This window comes from Symphalangus syndactylus, chromosome 5 (genome assembly GCF_028878055.3).
Source record: "Symphalangus syndactylus isolate Jambi chromosome 5, NHGRI_mSymSyn1-v2.1_pri, whole genome shotgun sequence".
Classification (NCBI taxonomy): Eukaryota; Metazoa; Chordata; class Mammalia; order Primates; family Hylobatidae; genus Symphalangus; species Symphalangus syndactylus.
The window spans coordinates 119,756,677-119,771,474 of NC_072427.2; positions in this window are offsets into that span (position 1 = coordinate 119,756,677).

Sequence of the window (14,798 nt, forward strand, 5' to 3'; positions counted from 1 at the left end):
CAACAGCCTAGCGACCCACCCCAGACACACATTCTCCTTGCTCTTTTTCAAAGAGCACAATAGCTCTCACACAGTCCAAGGACTATCATTAAAAGTCAGCCTCTCTGGAACGTGCCGATTCTAGTGGCGCTGACAAGTAACGGCGGGAGGAGGGGCTCCCCCACTCCAACTCCCCCCGCAACACAAACTGGCTGTTTCTATAAAATAAATGAGGAAGGAAATGGTGTTGCGTTGGGATCTCCCTTCTAAATGCACTGAAAACTGAGGCTCCTGTCTTTTGGCATTTCCTAAAATGCCTCTGGAGCTTTCCTTGCCAAGCCTCGATATTGAGGGTACTTTTAGCTGTTTAAGCCTTCGTCTTCTAACAGGGGTCAAAGGGCTGGAAAGATCTTCTCAAAAGGATAGAGAAGGAATCATTAAAAGGGAGGAAAAGGAAAGTGACAGAAGGTCAGCCTCTTTTTTCCTAATGGGTGCGTCCCTGAGGGGTCAGGCCCAGTGGCCGCGTGCTGCACAGGCACCTGGCTTCCGAAAACCTGCAGCAATTTGATTAACGCTGCCCTGAGATGGGGACCAGAGGAAGCTCAAAGGAGTAGCCCAGGGAGGGTGTGGGGAAGAGGGTAAACACAATAGAAATCTGACTGTGATAAGTAAATTTCATTGATCGCATTAACATAAAACGACAGTGTTTCAGTAAACCAGAGAGAGCAAGCACTTGAAATCGTTATGTTTTGAGTCTGTCATAAAGCTTATTTCCTTCACATATAAATTTGACCCAAAAATGTGACATTGCATAGCAAGAAGCTTTGTATAAGGACTGGTTTGGGATTAAAATTCATCTTTGCATGCAATGCAAGCACACAAATAGTGAAGGTTTTCACTGATTTTTAGTCAACAAGCAATAAACTGCATTTGCACCCACACACCTACTCCTAACACCCCATCTGGTAACATTTCCACGTTTCAAGGAAAGAAATCAATAGCAATAATCCGTGAGGGACTCATAAGGTGTATATTTTTTTTTATCACACTGCCATTTGAAAAAAATTTTCACCTATCTACTTAAAGCAAAATATTGTTATTTTTGTATGTTCACATGGAAATCTCAACATTATTACTGGGGAAAAAGAATTAGAGGAGAAAGGGAGATGAGCCAATTAAAACAAATGTGAGAAAATATGTTCAAAACACATGTTTTTAACAATACAGGTTCTATTTGAACAACTCAAGCAACAATCAATGCACAAGCTGAAAAATCCCCAGTCAACCCACATATTCAAAATTATATTTTGACTCTGTTTCTATGGAAAGAACAGCTAAAATGCATATCGATGTCACTTCTCAGAGAGAAAAGCCATCCTGCTTTCAACTTGCAGTGCAGGGAGAAGACACCATCCCCAAACCCTGAAATTTAGAACTATGTCATTGCTGATTTTCTGTGCAAGAAGGAAATATGATTCTTTGTTACTGCTCTTATTTATTGCAGACCTTGTCTGGAATCTGGTATTGAAGCCGTGCTTGATGAGTTGCCACCTTGAACTTTCCCACTGATCAATGCCGGCGCTGCTGCTGCATGAAAGAATAGCTTTCCCGAGGAGCCACTATCACACGGAAACCAGCTACCCAGCACGCTTTTTGAAAAATGGGCCAGAGCCTTGTGTGCTTAAGCTTCGAAACATGTTCCCATCCCCACCCCCACCTCCAAAAACTGGCAAATGGTGACTGACCATCTGAAAATTGGAATGTTACAAGAGCAAGAGGTAAGGTCAAAAGCAGAAATCCTCCTTTCTGTAAAATGATCAGACACCATGGGATGAAAACATGCGGGGAAAAGGAAAGCTAATATGAAGTCAGAGGACAGGAATCATATTTCTTCTCAGCAGGGTGACAAATAAAAAGTTGCCTTTCCTTTTCTGTGCAAATAAACTTTACTTTAGGAATTGTGGCAGCGGGTTGGTCTCCCATAAAATAGGTTTTATCTGCTGTGGTGACAACCTAAGGCAGGGAGGGGTTAGAGGCAAGGTAATTGCCATAGTTTCCATTATTTTTGTCAATATTTTTGTTATTTTGTGGAGAGATTGCAGGGGAAGTCTAGACAAATGCTATTAGGAATGGGGCTAAGAGAAAGGGTTTAATCCAATTCTTGGGCAGTTCATGTGGAAAGTATGTGTCACTGGAGTAAGACGGGACAAAATCCTCAAATATACCCAGATCAGTCTCTGTAAAAACCCCAGGCTGTCCCCACCCTCTATGCTTTAGAGGCTTCCCTGAATGGGATGCCCATGATGAAAACATCCACCAGGAAGAAAGTGGCCTTTGAAAAAGACGTACAATAAGCCATCCATGGCTGTTGAAAGCCAGTGCTTTTTGGAGGGCCATAACCAACCACCAAAACCTATGAGCAATCGGACCCACAAACCATGAAACTCCATCTATCTTAAGAAATGAAACAAGAACAAGATCTGAGCTTCAGTAAGGTTAACCTAATTACCTTCACCCACTGTCCATCTTCCTGGGCTTTTCCCAGGCAGTAAGTACTTTAACTAATTACTAATCCTGGCTGGGCATGGTGGCTCACATCTGTAGTTCCAGCACTTCCGGAGGCCAAGGCAGGAGGGTGGCTTGAGCCCAGGAGTTCAAGACCAGCCTGGCCAACATAGGGAGACCCCCATCTCTACAAAAATAAAAATAAAAATTAGCCAGGTATGGTGGCATCCACCTGCAGTCCTAGCTACTCAGAAGGCTGAGGCAAGAGGATCTTTTGAGCCTGGGAGGTCTAGGCTGCAGTGAGCTATGATTGTACTACTGCACTCCAGCCTAAGTGATTGAACAAGACCTTATTTCTAAAAAATAATTAAATAATAAAGACAAAAATAAAAAATATTACTAATCCCATTGTGAGCCACTTCCATGCCTTACATATTTTGTCTCCCTACCCTAGACACTCCTGACACTTGCTGTGTCCTATGGTCATGATTTGTGGGTATGCTGCTCCTTCCTTTCTAGACTTCCAGCTGCTCCATCTGTACCTTTTCCCTCTTTGTATCTGCTGTGGCTCCCCAGCTCTGAGCTTCATACAGAGTAAACACTCAAATGTTTGTTGAATGGCTGATTGAATGAATGAATATAAAGGGCCTCATCCCTAAGTATTACTATCAAAAAGTCACAGCACTATAAAGACACATGCACATGTATGTTTATTATGGCACTATTTACAACAGCAAAGACTTGGAACCAACCAAAATGCCCATCAGTGATAGATTGGATAAAGAAAATGTGGTACATATACACCATGGAATACTATGCAGCCATGAAAAGGAATGAGATCATGTCCTTTGCAAGAACATGAATGAAGCTGGAAGCCATCATTCTCAGCAAAGTAACACAGGAACAGAAAACCAAATACCGCATGTTCTCACTCGTAATTGGGAGTTGAACATTGAGAACACATGGACACAGAGAGGGGAACAACACACACAAGAGCCTGTTGGGGGTGGGGACTGAGGGGAGGGAACTTAGAGGACAGGTCAATACATGAAGCAAATCACCATGCACACGTATACCTATGTAACAAACCTGCACATTCTGAACACGTATCCTGTTTTTTTTTTTAGAAGAAGAAATAAAATAAGATAAAAATAGTCACAGCAGAAAATTTCCTCCAGCTTCCATTCCTATTCCAGACTTTCTGGCCCATCTCTAGGCCTCTAGACACACTCAGGCAGACAGCACCCAGCAAGAGGCATTTTGGATTTCTGTCCCTATTCGCTAAAACCAGCCAGAAGCTTCTTGCTCCTCCACTCTGCCTGGCTCTTCCTCAAGCTCTGCTTTTCTGAACTTGGAATAATATTGCCACAGCTGCCACAGCTACTAGACCCAAGAGAGAATGGATGGTTAAATTGTGTGGCTCCGTGCTTACCCTGAGCACAATTTTGTACTTACCTTCCAGCTCCCTCCACATCTAGCTGCCACCCCCCCACCTCCCCTGGAATTACATTCCCCCTAGATGCAGTTCAGGCAGCAGCCCCCTGACTGATGCTTCCCAGGTCAGATCTGGTCCTGTGCAGCATACAGTGCCTACCACAACCAGAGCCTTCATTTATACCCAGAGGCTCAATCCTAGTCAGCAATCCTAGTCCCTAGCCACACCACCCACCATGGACCAGTGAAGCTCACAGCCACTGTCAGAGAGAACTGCTATATATACCCCAATTCTTACTCCAAGGCTGGGAAGGCAGGTGCTCTGGGAGCAAAGGTAGGGAGTCATAAGTTACAAGAAGATCATGTCCTATTTTTCTTGCAAAGTCACCATAATCAGCATTTGCTGAAGTGGTAAGACTTGGCACCTGCCCATGTGGTACCCAGAACTGAAGAGAATGCATCCATGATGCAATCCCTGACTTCAATGCATAACACCTGTGCATAGTTTGTTCTTGTGTTTGCAAAGTTCCATCAGGTACATTTCCACATTTAATCCAAAGCCCAAAGAGACAGGTAGGACAGCTCTAGTTGTAGTCCCATGTTACCCTTGAGAATACGAGGTACTTCCCAGAGAGCACCATACATTACACACACATATTTTTATATGCACATGCTTAGACTGAGACCAACATATATGTGCCAAAAGTAGAATATCTCAATAAATACTGCTGAATGAACAAACTTGTTGGATGTGTTTTCAGGTTCAGACTGAGGCAGTTAGCCCATTTCATGCTAAGCCATTGAAACCTCAGAGCAAGTAATCAAGGATTGCTGTTCCCTCCATGCCAGGGATTGCCAGCAGCAGGGGCAATTTTGCCCCTCACCCAGACCCCCAGGGATATTTGACAATGTCTGGAGAGGCATTTTTGGTTGTCACAACCAAGAGAAATGCTACTGGCATCTAGTGGGTAGAGGCCAGATATGCTGCTAAACATCCCACAATGCACAGGACAGTCCTTCACACCCACCACAAAGAATCATCCTGCCCAAAACGGCAGTCATGTTGAGGTAGAGAAGCCCTGCTCTATACTCTGCATTTAAGCAGCCAGCTCTAATGGACCTCATTTTATTAGAGGTCCCCACCAATGCACAAAAGAAGGCTCCAGGCCATCCTTAGAAAGTATCCTGAAATCTGTGAATGGTATCTCTTTACCCCCAGGTTATGTTGCCTTTATCCTCTCTCCCATCTCCAGAGACACAAAAGGTGGCACACATTAGTCCCTTTCCTTTCCAAAAAAAAAAGTAGCCAAACGACTGTGCAGAGGGTCTTCAATGCCTGATCCTTGGAATAGAGGAGAGCCTCAAAAAAGGCTGCTAGGAAAGAAGAGTGGCAGCCCAGGGTCTTCCTGGAAAGGGAAATGCACTCCCTCCCTCCCACAAACTTCCCCTGGCCCTGCAAAAAAAGCATTCTGATTCCAGACAGATCTACTTTCTAAGCTTTGGAAGACAAAGTCAATTCATAAAGAATAGAAGATACTGTGATTGAGGCCCTTCCCTATCAATGAATAAATGTGAATCCATTCATGAAGACACGGAGTGATTCTCACTTCATCCTTCCACCCTCATGACCATAGCACACTGTTCTGGAAAGCAATTGCTCACATCCTCACACCTTCTCCTGACCACCCTCTATAAGCCCCAGCTTCCATGAGCAAGGTGCCTATGAACCCAACCCAGGGAGAGTTCAAGCAAATAGACAAATGATATCCTGAACAAGAGGGACAGTAACACGAAAAAACAGGCCAAAATTTTTTTTAATTGACAGGTAATAATTGTACATATTCATGAGGCCCATAGCGATGTTTTGATACAGGTAATGTATGGTGATCAGTTCAAGGTAATTAGCATATCCACCATCTCAAACATCAGTCGTTTCTTTGTGTTGGGAATATTCAATACCCTCCTTCTAGCTATTTGAAGATATGTAATATATCACTGTTAACTATAGTTATCCTTCTATGGTATGGAACACGAGAACTTTTCCTATCTAGCTGCAATTTTGTATCCTTTAACAAATCCCAAACCTCCCTTCTCCCTATCCTTCCCAGCCTCCAGTAGCCTCTGTTCTACTTTTTACTTCTACGAGATTAACATTTTTAGTTTTCACATATGAGTGAAAATATGTGGTGCTTAAGTGTCTGTTCCTGGCTTATTTCACTTAGCATAATGTCCTCTAGTTCCATCCATGTTGCCACAGATGGCAAGATTTCATACTTTTTATGGCTGAATAGTATTCCATGGTGTATGTATGCCACATTTTCATTTATTCATTCATCTGTTGCTGGACACCTAAGTTGATTCCATATATTGGCTATTGTAAATAGCACTGCAACAAACATGGGGGTCCAGATATCTCTCTAATATACTGATTTCCTTTCCTTTGGATAAGTTCCCAGTGGTGGTATTGCTGCATCATATGATACTTGTATTCATAGTTTTCTGAAAGACCTCCATAGTAGCTGTACTAGTTTACATTCCCACCAATGGTGTCTGAGTCCCTTTTCTCTGCATTTGTTGGTTTTTGTCTTTTTGATAATAGAAGAGGAAGGATATTTAGCTTTCTTTCACCTCCCACTTCAGGTGTACAGTGCACTCTTACCCCTCCACATCAATTCAGACCCATCCAATACCAATCATTCACTGTTTAGTATAATAAATGTCCAAGTCCACTTGAAACTACTGGGAGCTAATTCCAGAAGCTATCTTCTTCAGCCTTACCGAGTGCTATTTTACCAGTGGCTAACATTTATTGGACACGTCTCGTATACTAGATTATTGGCACTTCACAACTTTAACTTCAGTTAAATCTCTCAGTTACCTTAAGAGGTACGATTATTATGCTGATTAGCCACATTTTACAGATAAGGAAACTGAAGCACAAAACGTTTAAGTAACTTTCCCAGCTAGTAAGTAACTAAGACAAGATTTCCATCCAGGCAATCTGGATCCGAAGTCTGAGCTTTTAACTGCTCTGCTATTTGGCTTTAAGCTGTATCTTACCCGGAAGTACTGAAGCAAGAGAACTTTAATCAGGGATCAGTGTAGCATATTATGTGTGGGCTGTAAGCCTACTTTTTCTGATCTATAAAATGGGAATAATTAAAGGATCCACCTCATAGTCATCATGCGCAATAACTTAAATAATACATGAAACACTTATTCCAGGTCCTGGCACAAAAGCTCACTAGAAATGTCAGCCATTATTATAATTCTTATTATTATCATCATCACAAAGTTGATGAGTGGTGGAGTCAGAAAGCAAACTCAGTTTTCTCCAGCTTCAAAGTCTAGACTCAAAAACTATCAATGGAGAAAAAAGAAATCTTTCAAAAATTAGCTTAACTATTTAGAAAACTGAGCTTCTTCTGAATTAAAGATAACTGCCCAACACACAAATCATTTGATACCTCACAATAATTTGATGGCCTTACTTTTTCTAATACTAAACTGGGCTTCATGAGCTCCTAGCTTATAACTCAGGTAAAAAGATTGTCCGCACTTTAAGACCTCAAAGAAAGACTGATAATGACTACATAAGTCTGTGCTAAATTTAAAGCTAACATCGGAGGCTTATGGTCTGAACATTATGTGACTTTGGTCCTAAGCCAAAGAATCATTAAGCCATAGCGCTTAACCAAAGGCACTTCCAGAGGTCACACAGCCATCCCTCTGTATCCAGAGGAACAGAAGCTCGCTTTACTTCACTCAGCAACTTGGCACCTACTGATAATAGAAAGCATTATGCTACAGCTTAATGCCTTTTTCAGAACATGTGGAAAAGATATATAGAAATTATAATCCTTAAGAAACTAATTGCCATTTATATAAATGAAGCTATTTCAAATTCAATTCTTATGTCTTAATATAATTCCTTATTTTTTCTTTTTTGTTTTTAGAGATAAGGTCTCACTCTGTCATCCACTCTGGAGTGTAGTGGTGTGATCATAGCTCTCTGCAGCCTCAAATGCCTGGGCTCAAGTGATCTTTCTGCCTTAGCCTTCCAAGTAGCTAAGACTACAGGCATGTGCCATCACACTCAGCTAACTTTTTTTTTCTTTTTTTTTTTTTTTTTTTTTTTGTAGAGATGGAGTCAAACTCTCAAGCATTTGAGTTCGGCCTAACCCAGACTGGTCTCAAACACCCAGCCTCAAGCAATCCTGCTGCTTTGGCCTCCCAAAGTGCTAGGATTACAGGTGTGAGTTAGTGTACTCTAATTCTTGTATTTTTCTGGTCATTCTTCTACTACAGTTTTCCAATTCTTGAAGCAATCAAACTTGTTACAGGTTTAGTACAGTGTCACTGCAGTGAGAAATCTCAGCGTGCCTAACACGGTATTTGACACACAATAAATGATCACTAAAGAAATGGTGATGGCCATGACACCTGGCAGCTCATTTAAAGTCAGACTTTGAAGATAATTCCCTGTCCTCCTCATTTGAGCTAATAAGGAACACCCATATCAAGTTGATAACTGGTTCTTGAAACACTTCTACATGACGATTAAAATCTTATTAGCAGTTATCATGATCTGAACTTTGTTTTACACTTATATATAGCAGCCCACCCCAAAGAAGCCTATCTGCCATTTGAATCTTCACTGTACACCATTTGCAGAGCTACCATGTTGTATTAATTACATGATCTATGTAGTTAGATCACGGAGTTGTTCAACCTTCTTGGCCATGTTCAGTGTACAACCTGCACAGCTGTACACATGGCTCTGATCTTACAGTCCAGGAAACATTTTAGCAAAAGCAGTCAAGTATTTTCTGAGAAGAGCCCAGTTGCATTTTTCTGAACCACTTGGGCAAAAAGAAGAGAAGTTATTTTTGGTAAAATTCCTAATAGACATGGAAAAGTGAAAGCGAATCCCAGCAAATCTCAAAGAAGACGATGCAGTGGAAACCATGAGTTAAGAGCCCTACTAGTTTCAGCATGTAATTCACCTGTAATTCTAATATTCTGCGTGGGAGCTGTCTCCTGGGACCATGTCCTGGCAGCAGCACTTCTGGTCCTGAGAAACACAAAGTGATGTTCTTTAAAGCTCAAAAAGCATATACATGTTTTTGTTGGAAAGTGGTCCAAGCAAACAGCTTTCACTTCTTCCTCTTACCTTCACCCTGTAATTTGGCAAATGCAAATTCTATGTCTTTCCTTGTGTACACTTCCACCATCAACACTAATTAACTTATAAGTTTCCATTTTTCAAATTCTTTAATTTAATTGTGTAATTGCAAATGTCTTAAAGCAGCAACACTTCTGTTAAACCTCTTTATGTCTAGAGAATAATGATTTCCAGTTGAATTAGGTGTGTCTCTTCTGAATGCCTAATTTAAGTGTAATGTTCTAACTAGAAAATTAAAACAACAGGAAGGTTTTGATTTTTAGAAATTTTATATTTTAATATGTATAACTACTTATTGCTACCTAAGTTGGGATTTGTTCCTAAAAGCCATTTTCTATCCAAATAGCTCATTGAATTTTATAAATATATTAGGTTGTAAAGTTTAAACTTCCCTGAGAGGTTTATTTAATCCAGTAACTTGTCTTCACTCAAGTAAATCACCTAAACAGATGAGATCTTCTGCTCTTTGGCTCTCTCACTTTAAAAAAGTGTAGGCATTGCGTCTAGGGCACTTCTAGGAATCTGACTGGATGGGGGACCAAAGAAATACAAGATATGGAGGACAGCTGAAGACCAAGATGATTGGGCTTTTGTTTTAGAGGTGGGAGAAACATGAGCATGCTGGCACTTGAGAGAAAAAAGCCAACAAAGCTAGAGAGATTGCAGGCACTAGAAAGAGAATAACCACTAGAGTGAATCCCTAAGGAGGTGGCGGGGGACAGAAACCAGGAAACAGTAGAAGGATTCGTTTTATACAGGAGAAGAAATGCTTTACCTGGTGGCATTTTGTTGGTGTGTAGTGAGAAGCTGAAGGAGTTCTGAAAAGTTGCTCTCTGTTTCCTCTGACTACAATATTATCTTAGGTCAAATCATCATAAAGTAGAGGAAATTCTTGGGTTTAAATTACCTCTAGAAACCATTTTAATCTTTGTACTATATCTCACTTAACCCTAACCAGCAGGGCACATTCTCTTCTTCCACAATTATGCATTAGTATTCATTTGCAAATATTTTTCCTAACTGCTCATAACATATCAAAAAATTTTATGTTCTCTGGGATTTTATTAAAGAGAAACTTGCAAGCCATTAGTATTTTTAATTGCTGCACTTTCAGTATAGATGTGAACAATCTTTGCTTTAGTGGAAAGGTTGAGTTGATACAATTCAAAGCAGTAACCACATCTCTGTGGTTTCTAAAACAATTGAACTAGAACAAAACCAGAACTTCAGAACAGTTTCTATCACTGTCCTGAAACAGCTCCCTTGAAAGTGCATTCATTTCCTTCTTGTCAAATCCAAAACTTTTTCACTTGACCCTTGCCAGATGTCATTTTTAATTCAATTTCACAAGCATTGCTTAAGCATAGATGGTGTGCCAAAAAAAATGTGATTCAATGGTGAAAAGTGGTGATTAAGACACAGCCCAAAGTCAAAAGTGACTTACAAAATAACAGTTCAATACACACACACACACACACATAAACATACCACTAACTATAATATAATGTAATAAGTGCCATACAGAGTTTGAACAAAGGGCTGCAGAACCAAGGGGAAAAAACAACGTATTCTGCCCAACAAAAGACCTGAAAAGCCACAACAGAAAGAAGAATTGTCTTGGGCTTGAAGTATGAGTAGGTGTCTGAGATATCAGCTGTTGTGCAGTCATCATAGCTTTGCCTCCTTCACCAGCAATTCCTCTTCCCCTTCCTAAGAGTAGCACTCCCCACTCAGCCAACCCCAAGTTCTCACTTTTTCCTTCTCCTTTATATATGCTTGCTCCCGCGGTCAGCTCATGTCCTCTCATTGCTTTTAATTATCAATTGTCTGATGATGATGTCAGCCAAGCATTCCTCCTGTGGTCTTTCCCCCTACACAGAACATTTCTACCTGTAAGATGCACCATCACCCAGAACTCAATAGTCTCAGAACTGACCTCACTCTCTTGGCTATGGCAGGGCTTCTGAGCTCTCTTCCTGGGTGAACATGCCTTCCAAGATCACTGAGGCCCACAAGGATCTCTCCCTTTCCCAAATCTATCACCTTGTAGTACCAGTGCAGTTTAAACTTTTATTGCATACTGCCTCCAACTGTTCCACCAGCTCATGTAATTCCTCTCCAACTAGACAACAAATTCCTTTGATCAAGAAACTTCTCACCCCTTTCTCCCATATGTTCCCCATTGCCTTAGAGACTAATCAAGAAAAGCTAATGTATGCCATGAGAGCTCCTTCTCAGCCACTCTGCACTCATGGCAGACCTCAACAATTAGATACAAAAGTCAAATTTGTCTCACAATCTTTTCAACACAGCATTTTAGGCAACTACTTCCAATCCAATAGATATGGTTTTCAGGTTAAAACCTACTACCTGATACCTTAATAGACACAAACTTGCTCTTTAATCCATATTTGTTGATTGGTTGAATTTTGACCTTAACAAGATGGTCATAAAATTCTTAAAAACATTTGGTGCAGGCCGGGCGTGGTGGCTCATGCCTGTAATCCCAGCACTTTGAGAGGCTGAGGCAGGTGGATTGCCTGAGCTCAGGAGTTCGAGACCAGCCTGGGCAACACGGTGAAACCCCATCTCTACTAAAAATACAAAAATTAGCCAGGCATGGTGGTGCACGTCTGTAGTCCCAGCTACTCAGGAGACTGAGGCAGGAGAATTGCTTGAACCCGGGAGGTGGTACTATATAGAAGGGAGTGTGAAGTTTCATCAATAATATGTACTGAATTCCAATTTACACTTAAGATGTAGAAAGCTGGGGGAAACATTTCCCCATCCCCTTACAATGAGGGTAATTCCAGATATTGTTCAATAATTTGAGTCATAATTGTTTATATTATTAAAATCAAATTATTTCAAACTGTATTGTTTAGAATAACTTGAGTTATAATTTTTATTGAACCCATGAGAGAGCTGAGGTTGTAGGGCAAATTGGTAGCCTGAAGTCTAAGGTAAGACAAGTGCCTCCAAGAAGAAACAGGACATGACCACTGGTTTACCTGGAACAGACATTGAGCATTATATAAGCTGGTAAGAATCCACCTAAAATTTTTAACAATTTGCTAAGGGCTGAGAGTAAACAATCACAGAATTCATGGAAGCTACAGACACAGAAGAAGCCAATACCAATCACAAGTTCTTCACAGACCTCACACGGTGCTCACAAAAATGAATGGAAGTGGAGTGGGAAACCAGAGAAACCGCTCTCAGTGGTGGAGACCTGGAAAAGGGGAGCAGTTGCCACTGCAGGAAAGGCATGAAGTCCTGCCCAGAGTTTTTTCCCATATTTTGCCAATGAAGTAAAAACTTTAAGCTGCTGGGGAAAGGGCAACAAGCTCAGTCACTCTCCAGCACAGGTGAATACCCACTGCAGCTGGAAGAAAGGAAGGAAAAAATGTATATCTCTGGGAGAGAGGAAGAAAATATTGCAAGCCCAAGCCATTAGAACCCCTAACATTGAAAGGCCTAGGGCTACTGCAAAGGCCTCACCTACAAGGTTCAGACTGGCTGAGACTGAAGACAAACCATGAAAGCAGAAAACATTCCCCATTCCACCTCCCCAACACCAGGCTAGCAAGAATCAAGTAGCAAACAACAGCAGAGAAGCAAGAACATGAAGAGGAACTCTCTGAAGTAAAGATGCACAGGGAAAGCCTAAAGCTGAGGATAAACAGACAGCACAGGGAAAACAAATCCAGAAGCCTAGCCCCACCTAAATGCAAATTAATGCTACAGGAATTTGAAGACTATGGTTCACTGAGAGTAACTACAGCAACCACAAAACCCTGATCAACTCCTGATTTCTGATTCAACTGGCTCACTAACACATGCATACACACACACACACAAACACACATTAAAGGCCTGAAAAAAAAAGAGGGTGCCCATTTTGGCCATTCATGTACTTTCTCAGGCCTTTAATGTCCTAAAGATGTCCAGCTTTCAAACAAAAATTATGAGACACATAAAGAACCAAGAAGAAAAAAAAACAGAAAAAACGTTTATGAGAAATTAAAGCAGGAAACAACCACTAACAGAATTGGTTCAGATATGACCCAGATATTGGAACTATCCGATATGAAATTCTAAATAATTACATTTAATATTTTAAAGTCCCAAGTGTAAAAGGTGGAAAGCATACATGAACAGATGGGGAATTCAGCAGAAAAGGACTACCAACCAATATTCCTCAGTAAACTAGATACCAAAATCCTCAACAACATTCTATCAAATTGAATTCATCAATACGTAAAAAGAGGAATAGATCATAACCAAATAGAATTTATCTCAGGGAATGGAAAGCTGATTCAACATTTGAAAATCAGTCAATGTAATTTATCATATCAACAAATCAAAGAAGGAAAACCATGCACTCATCTCATTAGATACAGAAAAAAACCTTTAAAAAAATCCAACACCCACTCCTAATAAAAAAAAAAAACTAAGAAAACCAGAAATAGAAGAGAACTTCTACAACCTGATAAATGATATATTTAAAAAAAACTCTACAGCTAACATCATACTTAATGGTAAATGACTAAATTAAGATTGAGACTAAAGCAAGATTGTCAATTCTCACTATTCATATTTAATATCATACTGGAATCCTAGCCAGTATAATAAAACAAGAGAAAGAAATAAAAACATACATATTAAAAAAGGGAAAAATAAAACTCTTTCCTCACAGACAACATGATTGTCAATGTAGATGAACCCCAAAGAATCTGCCAGAAAGCTGTTAGACACTTTGGTTGCTTAGAAGTTTTGATAATTATAAATAATGCTGCTATAAACATCTGTGTGCAGGTTTTTGTGTGGATGTAAGTTTTCAACTCCTTTCAGCAAATATCAAGCATGATTGCTGGATCATATGGTAAGAGTATGCTTAGTTTTGTAAGAAACTGCCAAACTGTCTTCCAAAGTAGCTGTGCCATTTTTGCATTCCCACCAGGAATTAATCAACAAATGAGAGTTCAGCAATGAATCCTTGGTGCTATAAGTGTTCTGAATTTTGGCCATCCTAGTAGGTATGTGGTGGCATTTTATGGTTATTTTAATCTGCATTCTCCTAATGACATATGATATGGAGCACCTTTTTACTTGCTTATTAGCCATCTGTATATCTTCTTTGGGGAGGTGTCTGTCAAGTTATTTGGCTCATTTTTTAATTGAGTTGTTTGCTTTTTAATGTTGAGTTTTAAAAAATTATTTGTATATTCTGGATAACAGTATTTTATCAAATTTATATTTTACAAATATTTTCTCCCAGTCTATTGCTTGTTTTCTCATTCTCTTAACATTCTCCTTCACAGAGAAGAAGTTTTTGATTTTAATAAATTTTAGCTTGTCGATTATTTCTTTCATGAATCATGCCTTGGGTGTTTTATCTAAAATGTCATCACCATACCCAAGATCATCTAGTTTTTCTCTTATGTTATCTCCTAGGATTTTTACAGTTTTGTATCTTACTATTAAGTAAGTATCACACTGTCTTGATTACTGTACCTTTACAGTAATTCTTGAAGTCGGGTAGTGTTGGTCCTCAAACTTTGCTTTTCTCCTTTAATATTGAGTTCACTATTCTAGGCCTTCTGCCTCTCCATATAAACTTTAGAATCAGTTTGTCAATATCCATAAAGTGACTTGCTAGAATTTTGATTGGGACTGTATTTTATCTATAGAT